The 13,784-nt window shown below is 39.8% G+C and overlaps 1 pseudogene; it reads right to left on the bottom strand.

Moving 5' to 3' along the window:
* LOC109846889 lies at window positions 9,832-12,459 on the bottom strand (annotated as a pseudogene).

Raw genomic sequence — 13,784 nt, 5'->3', positions numbered from 1 at the left:
CCTGTTATGTCCTCGCCCACGCTCGCCTGCGTGGATCTCACCTGGAGTGGAGCTTGCCCGCCACGAGATCGCCTGCAACCCCCGCTCGAGCTCGCCAGAAGTTCGACCACGAGCTCGCCTGAACTTCGACCACGAGCTCGCCTGAAATCGCCTCGAGTTCGCTTGCAACTCGTTGACCTCGCCTGCTCGACTTCGGATCTCGCCCTCGCTCGCGCCACGCTTGAGCTCGCCTCGACTTTGAGCTCGTCGCCTGCAGGTTTGGTCTACACCCAAACCAACAGTCATTCTTGTTAACTCTCTGCACTCAGGTTCACTAATTTTAGCCAGAGTAAAAGAGTCAAAAGACTTTTATCTGCAACAATGAGACAACAGGTATAGTAAATTTTTGGCTATTAATTGCTACATGTAACCTATGAGCAATTCCACCAGAAAACAATCATGATAATCTCTAAAAACAACCATGGGAACTTAAGCTGCCTAGCAATAATTTATGTACAAATGAACATATATGGACAAAGAATTTCAATTAATTGAATCATCCACAGTCCATATCATAATCCTCATATTAAAAGCATGATAATGGAATAAACCCACACAAAAAATAAAAATAAACAAATAAATAAAAGGCCCGCTTGTGACTTGTTCAACTTGAGCACTGTTCAGTTGCAAACTGAAACTTTGCGCCTCAAAGGCTACAGTGATATCATATCTTCATCATTGAAGATGATGGAAGATCTGGTACCATCCTATTATATAATATAATCAAGATAACAACAATAAGATTCACCAGGAAAAAAGTTCTACTAAAAACATAATAACGCCAGAGTACATAAGTCCAGCAGGCAATTTATTGCTCGAGTAACAAAAATAAATAGAAAACAACAAGAAGAAATAAAAGAAACTGAATCAATTGTCAGAAGTAATACTGATAACAAAATCAATGATATAAATACTGTTGCACTTCCGAAAGCAACCAAGTGGAGTGCACACAGTATGAATAACCTTCAACAACATACATGTTTTTATCTAGAGACAGTTGTTCAAATTACAGACAATTGGTTCTCACGGAACAGAAGTTCACATAGATACATACATATTAAACTCCGCAATTAACAGTAGAAATAAATGAGAACGTGAATATAAATTATTTTTTGCTGTATAAGCACTTGCAAAACATTGCTCTCCAATTTGGCACACAAAAACTAAAAATGGATGCCAAATCAGAAAGGAAAAAAAACGAAGGAAACAGGACATTTGGAAAAATAATATACAGTTCGTAACTTTTGTAACTTTCTTATAGTCACTCCCAGCAAAGTCCAAAATGATATGTAAGGAAAAAAATGCTGTGAAGTGATATAATCTCTGCATTCTCCAGGATGCTTCAACGATCAAGCTCTTCAGACCGGGAACTTGATCATTGATGCTTCAGGTAATTTAACTCAGTCTCCAAAATGTATGCTCTATTGCCTGCTGAAGCCTTGGGCATACGAAAATTGTGAGCTAAATGAAAGACCTCAGACTAGAATTCCATAATACTGCCTCTAGTATTAAGTGCACCATAATCATGCAAGTCCATGCTTCTCAGCATTCTATATGTCGAAGTCAGGGTTCCAAATTGTCAATTACCCTGCACAAACTAGTCCATACATCAACTTGAATACATATATTGACCTATTATTCAAGAAGAAGATGATGAAAACGATAGCACAACCGCTAAAGTTAAGTGACTTCGAACATTCACAAACGTTAACCAACATGTTTTTTAATTAGCGACAAGGTGAAGATTAGGAGAGTAAATATGCCATCTTAATCTACAGGAAGCATTATGACGGCATTACTCAGCCGGATTTGGATCCTCTCCACTACAAAAAAAATAGTGGAGGGACCACTACATAATCACGGCCATTGATTATCTAGTTAATGGTTGTGATTTTTTCTTTTAGTGCAAATTAGGAATGAGTGCAATACACGGGGGTAAGATAAGTGTTAGATTTGGATTGTATCATAACCGCCTACTAAATAATCAACGATTGAGATTAAAAGCAGTGGTCTCTCCACTACTTTTTTGTAGTGGAGAGGATCCAAATCCTTACTCAGCCTGCCAGAATAAAAAATGGCAATCGAAAACATGCGATAGATTGTTATAACCAGTCTAAAAGACTTAATTTAAGCCGTCTGTACCGGATGTGAATCATCATTTTGTCGCGCGCCTTTGCGGAAGCCTTGCACGAACTCACAACGAACCTGTGATCACGAGTAGAAGAAAGACAAACTCTTGCACAAATCCAACCAATAAAGCCAAATCAATCCAAACACAGAGATATACGTGGTTCGGCAATTTGCCTACGTCCACGGGGAGAGGATGGGGAGATTTCACTAAATCAAGGAGAGTACAAAGGGTTACAATCACACAAATTCTCTCAAACTAACCCTCAACCAAAGATCTCACCTTGCTCACAATATCTCCCTCTCACAATGCTCAAAAGATTCCTCAATCTCTGATAAAAAACCCTCACAAATCGTTTCCCTATTTATATCAAAACAAAACCCCAATCAGACTGCAAATAGGAAACCTGCGTATGCAAAAAACCCTTCGTAAGTCGACTTAACAGAGCTCACAAGTCGACTTGACAGAGAGAAAATCAACAACTGGAGAACACTTCATAAGTCGACTTAACAGACTGTTAAGTCGACTTGCCATAAGTCGACTTAACAGTCATGCTAAGTCGACTTGACAGAGGCTAAAATCACAATTCGGCTGCAGATCGTAAGTCGACTCGTGCACAGTGCATGAGTCGACTTATGCCAGTTTTTCTGGTTTTTCTGATTCTTTTCCTGATTTCTCCACAATTCTCCACCTCGGCGAATTTTGCCAAAAATGAGCCGACACCAAACCAAGAGCATCAATGTGTCGTCTCTCCAAATACGGCTGCACCACCATGGTTGCCTACGTACCCCCTCTCCCAAGGGATCAAGCCGCCCGTAGTTCATCCAAATGGCCGTCAACGGCCTCAACAATCACAAATATTCAACAAGTTTCTGCAATGATCAAACTTGTTGCTTGGAACCACCTTCGTGAGCATATCCGCCGGATTATCCTTCGTATGGACCTTCACAATCTCCACATCGCCATCTTCAAGAACATCTCGAACGAAGTGATAACGAACGTCAATGTGCTTCGTCCTCGCATGAAAAACCTGATTCTTCGCCAAATATATAGCACTCATGCTATCACAATGAATAGTGACGGATCGCTGCGATATACCAAGTTCTTCCAGAAGTCCTCGAAGCCAAATAGCCTCCTTCACAGCCTCCGTAACTGCCATATACTCTGCCTCCGTCGTAGACAAAGCCACCGTCGACTGTAAGGTGCATCTCCAACACACCGGCGCACGGGTCAAGGTGAACACATACCCCGTTGTAGATCGGCGCTTATCCAAATCCCCGGCATAATCCGAATCAACATAGCCAATGCATAACTGCCCACCTGTAGTGTCCCGCTCATAAACCAAACCAACATTGAGCGTACCTAGAATGTACCTCAAAATCCATCTCACGGCATCCCAATGACCCACTCCTGGATCGTGCATGTATCTCGACACCATGCTCACTGCCTGTGACAAATCCGGCCTCGTACATACCATCGCGTACATCAAGCTCCCAACTGCGCTCGCATATGGAGTCTTCGACATCAACTCACGGTCTTCAACTGACTTCGGTGAAAGGTCAGCTGAAAGCTTCAAATGGGCTCCCAACGGTACACTAACTGGCTTCGTATCCATGCTAACATGGAATCGCTGTAGAACCTTCTTCAAATAAGCCACCTGTGTCAAACAAATTCTGCCCTTCTTCTTGTCTCTGCCGATCTCCATCCCTAAAATGCGCTTCGCCTCGCCCAAGTCCTTCATCTCAAACTCATTCGAAAGCTGAATCTTCAACTCATCTATAGCTGACCTGGAACTTGAAGCAACCAACATGTCATCGACATAAAGCAATAAATAAATGTACGCACCTCCTCTCAACTTGCGAAAATACACGCAAGGATCAAACTGGCTCCGAGTGTACGAATGACCAAGCATAAAACCATCAAATCGCCTATACCACTGTCGAGGAGACTGCTTCAAACCGTATAGCGATTTCTTTAGCCTGCAAACCAACTTATCTTTCCCTGCAGCTCGGAATCCCAATGGCTGAGTCATATATATTTCTTCATCAAGATCACCATGAAGAAATGCTGTCTTCACATCCAACTGATCTAACTCCAATCCATACTGTGCCACCAAAGCTAGCAAAATCCGAATCGACGAATGCTTCACCACCGGAGAGAAAACCTCATTGTAATCAATACCTTCCTCCTGTGCATAGCCCTTCGCAACCAACCTAGCCTTGAACCTCACTGGAGTGCCCTCAATGCCCTCCTTCTTCGTGTACACCCACTTGCACCCAATCGCCTTCCGCCCCTTTGGAAGCTCTACAAGCTTCCATGTATCGTTCTTGTGAAGAGACTCCATCTCCTCCTGCATAGCCACCTGCCACGAATCAGCCTCCGAACTCTGCTCGGCCTCTCTGAATGTAGTAGGCACCATCTCATCGATACTCTCCACCGGAAGTGCATATGCAACTGTGTCGGCATACCGTGCTGGCACCCGTATGTCTCTCCTCTGTCTCCGTGCCGCAATAGAATCCTGAACCTGAGCCGTCGGTCCCTGATCCTGCTCATGAGTACCCGTATCCTCCGCATCACCGTCGTGCTCGCCTGGCGTCACCTCAGTCGGCACTCTCATGGATACTGCACTATCTGGACTCTGTGGAGCTGCATCAATCTCCACCACCTGCGAAATCTCCTCTGTCGGGTTGCTCTCCACCTGATGAGAGCTGGGAAGCTTCAAGATAGAAGCCTCATCGAATGTGACGTCCCTACTCAGCACAATCTTCTTATCAACTGGATCCCAAAGCTTGTATCCCTTGACACCACGCTTGAATCCTACAAATATGGCCTTCCTAGCTCGAGGTTCCAACTTATCAGTTCTAACATGATAATATGCAGGGCAACCAAATACCTTAAGCTGGTCATAGTCATGTGCTGTCTCTCCCGACCACATCTCCATAGGGGTCTTCCCCTCAATCGCAGATGAAGGCAGCCTGTTAATGAGGTGGCTCGCATAAGAAAGTGCCTCAGCCCAAAAGATCTTCTCCAAACCACTATGCGCCAATAAACATCGAATCTTCTCCAGCAAAGACCGATTCAATCTCTCCGCCACCCCATTCTGCTGCGGTGTATGACTAACTGTGAAGTGCCTCTCTATGCCCTCGTCTCGACATAGCTGCAGAAAGGGGTCTGAGGTATACTCGCCGCCGTTGTCGGATCGCAACGTCTTGATCTTTCTCCCAGTCTGCAGTTCCAATCTCTTCTTCCACTCCACAAACAAATCTAGGACTTCACTCTTATGCTTCATGGTGTACACCCAACATCGCCTAGAATAGTCATCAACGAACGTGACGAACCAATGTCGACCACCAAGTGATGCCGTCTTAGTGGGACCCCAAACATCTGTGTGCACGTAGTCCAAGATGCCCCTCGTCCTATGAATGGCCGTCCCGAACTTCACCTTCGTCTTCTTGCCAAGTACACAGTGCTCACAGAATTCTACTTTACCACTCTTGGCTCCCTTCAAAAGCCCCTGCTTGCACAATGCCTGCAGTGACTTTTCACCTGTATGCCCTAGCCTGTAGTGCCAAAGTCTGCTCATGTCCGCCTCTGAAATCGCCGAAGCAACCTGGCCAATCTCGGTGCTCCCCTTCAGATAATATAAATTATGATTTCGGACTCCCTTCATCACCACCAAAGATCCCTTAGTAACCTTTGCTACAGCATCCTCAAAGGTCACCCTGAATCCCTTCGCCTCCAAAGCCCCCACTGAGATAAGATTCTTCTTAAGTTGAGGAACGAATCTCACCTCCTTCAGCTCACGGACTACTCCATCGTGCATCCGAATCCTCACAGTACCTATCCCACGAACGCCACAGGATTGATCATTTCCCATGACCACAACACCCCCATCGAGTCTCTCAAATGATGAGAACCAATCTCGCCTAGGAGTCACATGATAAGTAGCGCCAGAATCAAGCATCCACTCCGATGCATCCAAATGGTTCACCTCCGGAGTAATCAAAAGAGAAAAGCTCGAATCATCGGAATCATCGCCTTTCGCAACATTCACCTCATTGGCCTTCGGGCCCTTATTCTTGCTATTCTCCTTTTCTTTGACTTTCGGGCAATCTCTTTTCCAATGTCCCTGCTCCTTGCAGAATGCACATTGATTCTTTCCAAGCTGGTGACGACCTCTTGACTTTGACCTCCCTCTGTTTCCACCTTTCTGATATGAGCTTCTACCTCTCGCCGACAAGGCCTCTCCTGAAGTACTAGCGCGGGAAGTCTCCTTATCCTTCCTCCTCAAATCATAGTTCGTCAATGCGTTAGTCACTTCACTATAAGTGATAGAAGATCTCCCGTTCAGCAACGTAAGCACGAAGGTATCATACTCCTCATCCGGTAAGGAGCCCAAAAGAATAATAGCCTTGTACTCATCTGTGATCTTCTCATCCACGTTCGCCAAGTCCGACAACAACTTAGTGTAGTTGTTCACATGAGCCGCAAGCGAGGTACCTCTGGACATCTGGAATCTGAATAACCTTCGCAGCAAGTGCAACCGGTTCTCAACACTCTTCGTAAGGTACTTATTGTTGAGAATTTCCCACATCTTCATCGCAGACGTCACCCCAATCACATCGTATTTCAGCTCCTGTTCCAAACAGGACCTGATCACCCCGCAAGCATTTCGATTCATCTTTTCCCATATCGCTTCTTCATACTTAGGTGGCCTCACATCGACCATGATGGTCTCCTCCAGATTTTGAGCATTGAGCGCATCCTGTACGTCGCTCATCCACAAACCAAAATTGATCTTGCCGTCATATTTCACAACACTAATCTTAGTGTTCTGAAAACCCACTTGAACTGTGCCTGTCATCTTGCTGCTTTCACCAATTACTTCACCCATAATCACAACTTCCAAATTGTAGAGAAAGATCCAAACTTTGAAAGAATAAGAAATTACCCAACTGAACCCTAGATTGGATTCCAAATAGAACTCCTAACCACACGAGGAAAGCGAGATCTTCAACGGCAACTTCAAACCCTAACTCCACCAAAGCCTAGAACTCCAAGAACCAAGCTTCAAACTGAATCTTCCTCCACCTAATCCAAAACCCTAGATTGGATTCCAAATAGAACTCCTAACCACACGAGGAAAGCGAGATCTTCAACGGCAACTTCAAACCCTAACTCCACCAAAGCCTAGAACTCCAAGAACCAAGCTTCAAACTGAATCTTCCTCCACCTAATCCAAAACCCTAGATCTGTATCAGAGCTCTGATACCACTTGTCGCGCGCCTTTGCGGAAGCCTTGCACGAACTCACAACGAACCTGTGATCACGAGTAGAAGAAAGACAAACTCTTGCACAAATCCAACCAATAAAGCCAAATCAATCCAAACACAGAGATATACGTGGTTCGGCAATTTGCCTACGTCCACGGGGAGAGGATGGGGAGATTTCACTAAATCAAGGAGAGTACAAAGGGTTACAATCACACAAATTCTCTCAAACTAACCCTCAACCAAAGATCTCACCTTGCTCACAATATCTCCCTCTCACAATGCTCAAAAGATTCCTCAATCTCTGATAAAAAACCCTCACAAATCGTTTCCCTATTTATATCAAAACAAAACCCCAATCAGACTGCAAATAGGAAACCTACGTATGCAAAAAACCCTTCGTAAGTCGACTTAACAGAGCTCACAAGTCGACTTGACAGAGAGAAAATCAACAACTGGAGAACACTTCATAAGTCGACTTAACAGACTGTTAAGTCGACTTGCCATAAGTCGACTTAACAGTCATGCTAAGTCGACTTGACAGAGGCTAAAATCACAATTCGGCTGCAGATCGTAAGTCGACTCGTGCACAGTGCATGAGTCGACTTATGCCAGTTTTTCTGGTTTTTCTGATTCTTTTCCTGATTTCTCCACACATTTATCAAATCTATTCCTAAAAAATGAATATTGCATGACAGAATCATTTACCGAGTGTTTGAAATCTAATATCAAGTAATCATCAGCAAAAATCTATGTCAGTCTGCAACTGGAACTGAAAATATCCACCACCCTCACCACTTAGCAAGCCAACACCCAGGGGCGGATCCAGGATTTTAGTTCTGGGAGGGCCGCGTACAAAAAATAGATAAAAATTTTTCTTAATATAACTTTATTCACAAGAGATATACCACAACCCACATAAAACTAGTAGAATAGCCAACATCAATATCTCCAAAATATTTCAAAAGAGGAAGATAAATATTATATAGAAAATAGTCAAATAAGTATCATCTATTTTTTTATAACTAAAATTTCTCTAACTAAAAGGAATTCGACGTTCCTTAAAATTTTCAAAGCCTTCAATGATAGCATCAATGCTCAGACTTTTAGCAATTTCTCTTTCAATAAACACTATTAATGCGTCGGAGAGGAAAGCATCCTCCATTTTGCTTCGAAGTCTAGTCTTGACGATATTTATAGTTGAGAATGATCGGTCTGCAGTAGCAGTAGAAACTGGAAGAGTAAGCACAAGTACGATCACTCTAAAAATGAGGTCGTATGTAGCAGATTTATTAGTCTTTACCAACCATTGACCCAACTCAGAAATGGATGAAAGAGTTTTGAAGTCTGACCCTTTGACTACATTATGCTCATAATGTTTCAGTTGCATCTTCAAACTCTCTTTTTCTTCACTTGTAAAATCTTGTGCATAAAACTTGCCAACCAATTTGCATATATCTTGTATTCTCAAAGCCTCAGATGCATTTTGAGGATTTAAGGCAGAACTAAGCATGAGCAATTTTGTCGCATCTTCACTAAAACGCACATTAATTTCTTGCATTTGTGAATCGATCGCGACATAAAAAAAGTCTAATCGATAATGATGCCCAATGGTGATGTCTTGATGACCACGAGCTCATTCTGCCCATTCTGCCCGTAAATTTCCAATTTCAATGAAACCCCGTTTATTAATCTTGTTGCTACTCATGGTAATATATTTACTATTAATATATACATAAAAACTCTCAAATAATTAATATTCACAAACTAATTTTTTTCCCCAAATTAGGAATAGAGCACCCTAATTTTTTTCCCCCAAAATTTTGAGGGGTCTTGAGGAATAGAGCACCCTAATTTTTTTTTCTAAATTTTGGGGGGGGACCGTGGCCCCCCTGGACTGTATGTAGATCCTCCCCTGCCAACACCCACAACATTTGAATTGCTCTGAATCTACCACTTACACCCAAAGTAACGCATCCAATTGCTAATTCTTAATAATGTTCACTAAAGAGAATTGTCTGCAATTCAAGGAAAATAACATACTTCTTTAACAAAAGTATCCTGTAAAATAAATCGTGCCCTCTCTCTCTCTCTCTCTCTCTCTCTCTCTCTCTCTCTCTTCTCTCCAGGACCGGTCCTGAGCATTCAGGGGCCCTAGGCAAAAACTTGAACAAAAATCTTAAAGGGGCCCTCCTATATACAAGATTTTTTTAAAAAAATAAAGTGTTGCACCCAAGTAACTTTAGGGCTGCCTACATACCAATGGATGTTATAACTAACCCCAAGGATCAAACACAATGTAGTTCTCCTAAGCTACCCACCCTGGCCAAAGGCCTACAAGTCACACCCTAACACTCTCATTCCCAAAACAAGATCAATGAACCAATAGAAGTATCACTTTATGAAGCATCTTCTTGCATTTTTAGATGCAAAGTCATTAATTAAACTTGTATAATCAAGCTTCTCCACTATATTTTTCTCAATTGACAATATAGCTAAGCCATTCAATCTTTCTTGTGACATAATTGATCAAAGATAAGATTTGATCAATTTTAACTTTGAAAAGCTTCTTTCTGCAGAGGCAACAGTAACAGGTATGGTCAACAATATTCTGTAAGCAATCCAAGCATTCGGAAAAGTACCATCCAATTTCTTCAAATAATTCACCACGTCAATTGCTTTTTTTGTTTCTTTTGGTAAGTATTCTCTCAAAAGTTTTAACTCTAAAAATAAATCTTCACCGTCAATATCAAAATGACTGTCATGCTTTAAAAATTCTTCAAGTTTTGCACAATAAGCCTTCAAACTAGCATCATCAACAATGTTGAATTTCTTCAAATCAAATAAAAACCCAAAGACTTCTTCATAATACCGAAATTGTTCAAACCTACTCTTAAAAGAAGAAATAGCTTGATCCACTATATATAGAAAGTATTTAACTCTAAATGATTCTTCAGGAGATAATATTGTCTCTTCAGTAGCACTTTCATCAAATTGCCTCTTCCTGCGAATGATACGCTTTTCACGAAATACAGCTTCAATTTCCATTTCAGATGCAACCTTTTTAGCTTCAGTAATGGCCTCCTTAAATCCATTTTCTCTGTACTTTTCAAAAAATAATATAAGCCCATTCAATTGATCTATAGCAATATCAATTTGCATGTCTTCCTTTTGCAAAAATTTGCTAACAGAATTAACAGCAAATAATAAATTGTGCCAAACAATCATACCCAATAAGAACTCAAAATTCTCAATTTCATTTGTTGCTAAGGACTTAGCTTCACTCTTTATTTTTGGATCTCCATCGATACTTGCCAAGTGAATTAAAGCATCTCTTATTTCTATAGCTTGAAATCTTACTGCTCTTACACTTTCAACATGACTTTCCCACCGTGTTTGTGACAATGGCTTAAGTGTGAGACCAGAAACATGTTCTTTGAAAATATCCCACCGCTTAGTAGAAGATGAAAACAAAGTATACAAACGTTGTATCACTCCAAAAAAAGATATAGCTTTCGGACAAGAGTTTGCCATATCGCAAAGTATGAGGTTAAGATTATGGCAACCACATGGAGTGTAGAATGCTCTAGGATTTACTTCGAGGAGTCTTTTCTGCACACCTTTATTCAACCACATGGAGTGTAGAATGCTCTAGGATTTACTTCGAGGAGTCTTTTCTGCACACCTTTATTTTTTCCTTTCATATTAGATCGGATTTACTTCGAGGAGTCTTTTCTGCACACCTTTATTTTTTCCTTTCATATTAGATCCATTGTCATACTCTTGTCCTCTTACATTAGAAATGTCAAGTTCCAGAATCTTCAATACATCTTCAAGTTCACTAAAAAGTCCTAGTCCTGACGTGTCGTCGACCTTAAGTAATTCTAGAAAGAACTCTTCTACCTTTACTGGACTTTCTGAAACATCCACACATCTTATTATAAGAGTCATTTGTTCTTCATGGCTTATATCTGGAGTACAATCTAGTATAACAGCAAAATATTTTGCTTCTTTGATTATTTTGATCATTGTATGTTTGATCTCTCCCGCTAACATTCCTATCAGTTCATTTTGAATTTTATGACTGAGATAATGGTTATGAGATTCACCACTTTGATAACGTCGAATATGCTCTTTCATTACCGGATCAAATTCAGCAATCATTTCAATTAAACTTAAAAAGTTTCCATTGTTCTCTTGATAAATCTTCTCATTATCCCCGTGAAATGCTAAACCGTTTTTAGCAAGTGTTTTTACAACAGCAACTATTCTTAATAATACTTGTCTCCAATGTTCTCTCTCTTTGTTTAATATTTCTTGCACACTTTTATCAATTGTTTTAATACTACGCAATCTCATTTCTAATTCAATCCAACTTCTCATGCAACTTATGTGCTCACTACTCCCTTCATGACTTTGAAGTCTATGACTAAGATTCTTCCAATTTTTAAATCCTTCATTAACCAAAGAACCCATTTGATTCTTGTTTCCATCTTTTCTAAATAATTTGCAACAAAAGCAAAATGCCGCATTCAAAGAAGTTGAATATATTAGCCATCTCCTATCATGTTTCTCTCCATTTAACCATTGTCGAGTGTAATGAGTGGAAGAGAAATGTCTGCCTTCAATATCTTTAGGAAAATCAATAACAACTCTTTTGAGTCCTCTTTCTACTAAAAGATCTCTTAATTTTTTATCAATATTACCCCAGTTTGCTGGATCGTCAACATTCATGTTTTCATTGACACTCTTAATCCTAAGTTGAGTAGGTTCCTCAATGTTTCTATCATCTTCTGCAGGTTCTTCAATATTTATATTGTGTTTAGTAGGTTCTTCAATATTCATATCATTTTTCTGTTCTTCATTTTGATTTTCTTCATTATTATGTTCTTCGTTATTGTGCTCTGTATGTCTACTACTAAAAAACTTATCCAGCGCTCCTGCTTGAGACTTTTCCAATTTTTCCAATTTTTGTTTCTTTTTTCTTTTTTCATGTCCAGAACTATACTTTCTAGGAAGCATGATGAACGCTGAAAAAATATGATCAATCAACAATGCAAATTTCAGATCAACAAAAAATTATATACAAATACTAAAATACATAAGATCAACAAAAATTATAATTTATGAAGTTATAAAATTACAATTTCAGATCAACACGCCTGAATCCTAAAAGATGCACTTTTATCTCTTCTTCCTATTCAATAGACAAAATCAAAGTTTGTACTTAAAGATTTTTTTGGGACACGATGCAATCATTTGAAGTATGGATCACTAGCTAAACTGATTTTCATTGTTCAGGTACCGCACTTTGATTATACAGCCTGTATGCATATTATGGTTTCTTGTTTCAATTGATTAATCACTAATCAGCAAATATACTAAGTATAGTCTGATTCATAATTTCATATATGTTATGCACAGATTCATACTTTGTTTATACAACTAATTCATGTATGTTAATAATGTTATGCACAGATTCTTGCTGTATAGAATCAATAACAAAGCAAAAGTATTATTAGGTCATGAAGTGATGAAACAAAGATATCATGCTATTCTAAGTATAGTTTGTTATCTGTATAGAATTATAGAAATATTCAATTATTCAAATATACTTATATACCTTGTAACCTTGACGGAGTCGCCGGCCAGAGGAGGCGCAGATGGCAGACAGAGACAGAGTCTCCAAAGGGCAAAGGCGCTGGCGGCGAGGTCGCGTTTGCCTTGCTGGTGGGAGGGGCGGAGGGAGTCGCCGGAGACGGCGTCGTGGAGTTTGACGGCGGAGGAGCGGACTGCAGACGGTCCGGACGGAGTCGGGAAGAAGAAACGTCACTTCAGAGAGAATCAGAGAAGAAGAAGAGAGGTCGGCGATCAGACGGCCACTTCGGAAATCGGAGAGACCAAGGGTTTTTCGTTTTTGTATTTATAGCCTCTAACACTTTTGCATAAAAATCCTCTTACTTTTCCATAAAAAATCCTTCTTATTTATATCCATATTATATATATTATCATAAATATATATTAATTATTTATTAATTATGTATAATATATATAAATTTAACTTTATATTTAATATTAAATAATACAAACTTTATTATATTTATATAAAATAATAATATATATATAAAATATAAATATAGTTTAATAAATCAAATCAATGATATTAATACTATATATAATACTTATTAAATATACTTAATTATATATATAATACATGATATAATATATATATATATACTAATAAATCTAAATATTCAACTACTATATATAATCACATATATATACTATACTAATATAATTATTTATATATTAAAATAATATACATTATCATTGGAGCCACTGTTTTT

The sequence above is a fragment of the Asparagus officinalis genome, chromosome 7 (assembly GCF_001876935.1).
Source record: "Asparagus officinalis chromosome 7, Aspof.V1, whole genome shotgun sequence".
NCBI classification, from domain to species: Eukaryota; Viridiplantae; Streptophyta; class Magnoliopsida; order Asparagales; family Asparagaceae; genus Asparagus; species Asparagus officinalis.
The sequence above is the reverse complement of the archived record's forward strand: the minus strand, read 5'-3'. Positions and strand labels throughout refer to the sequence as shown.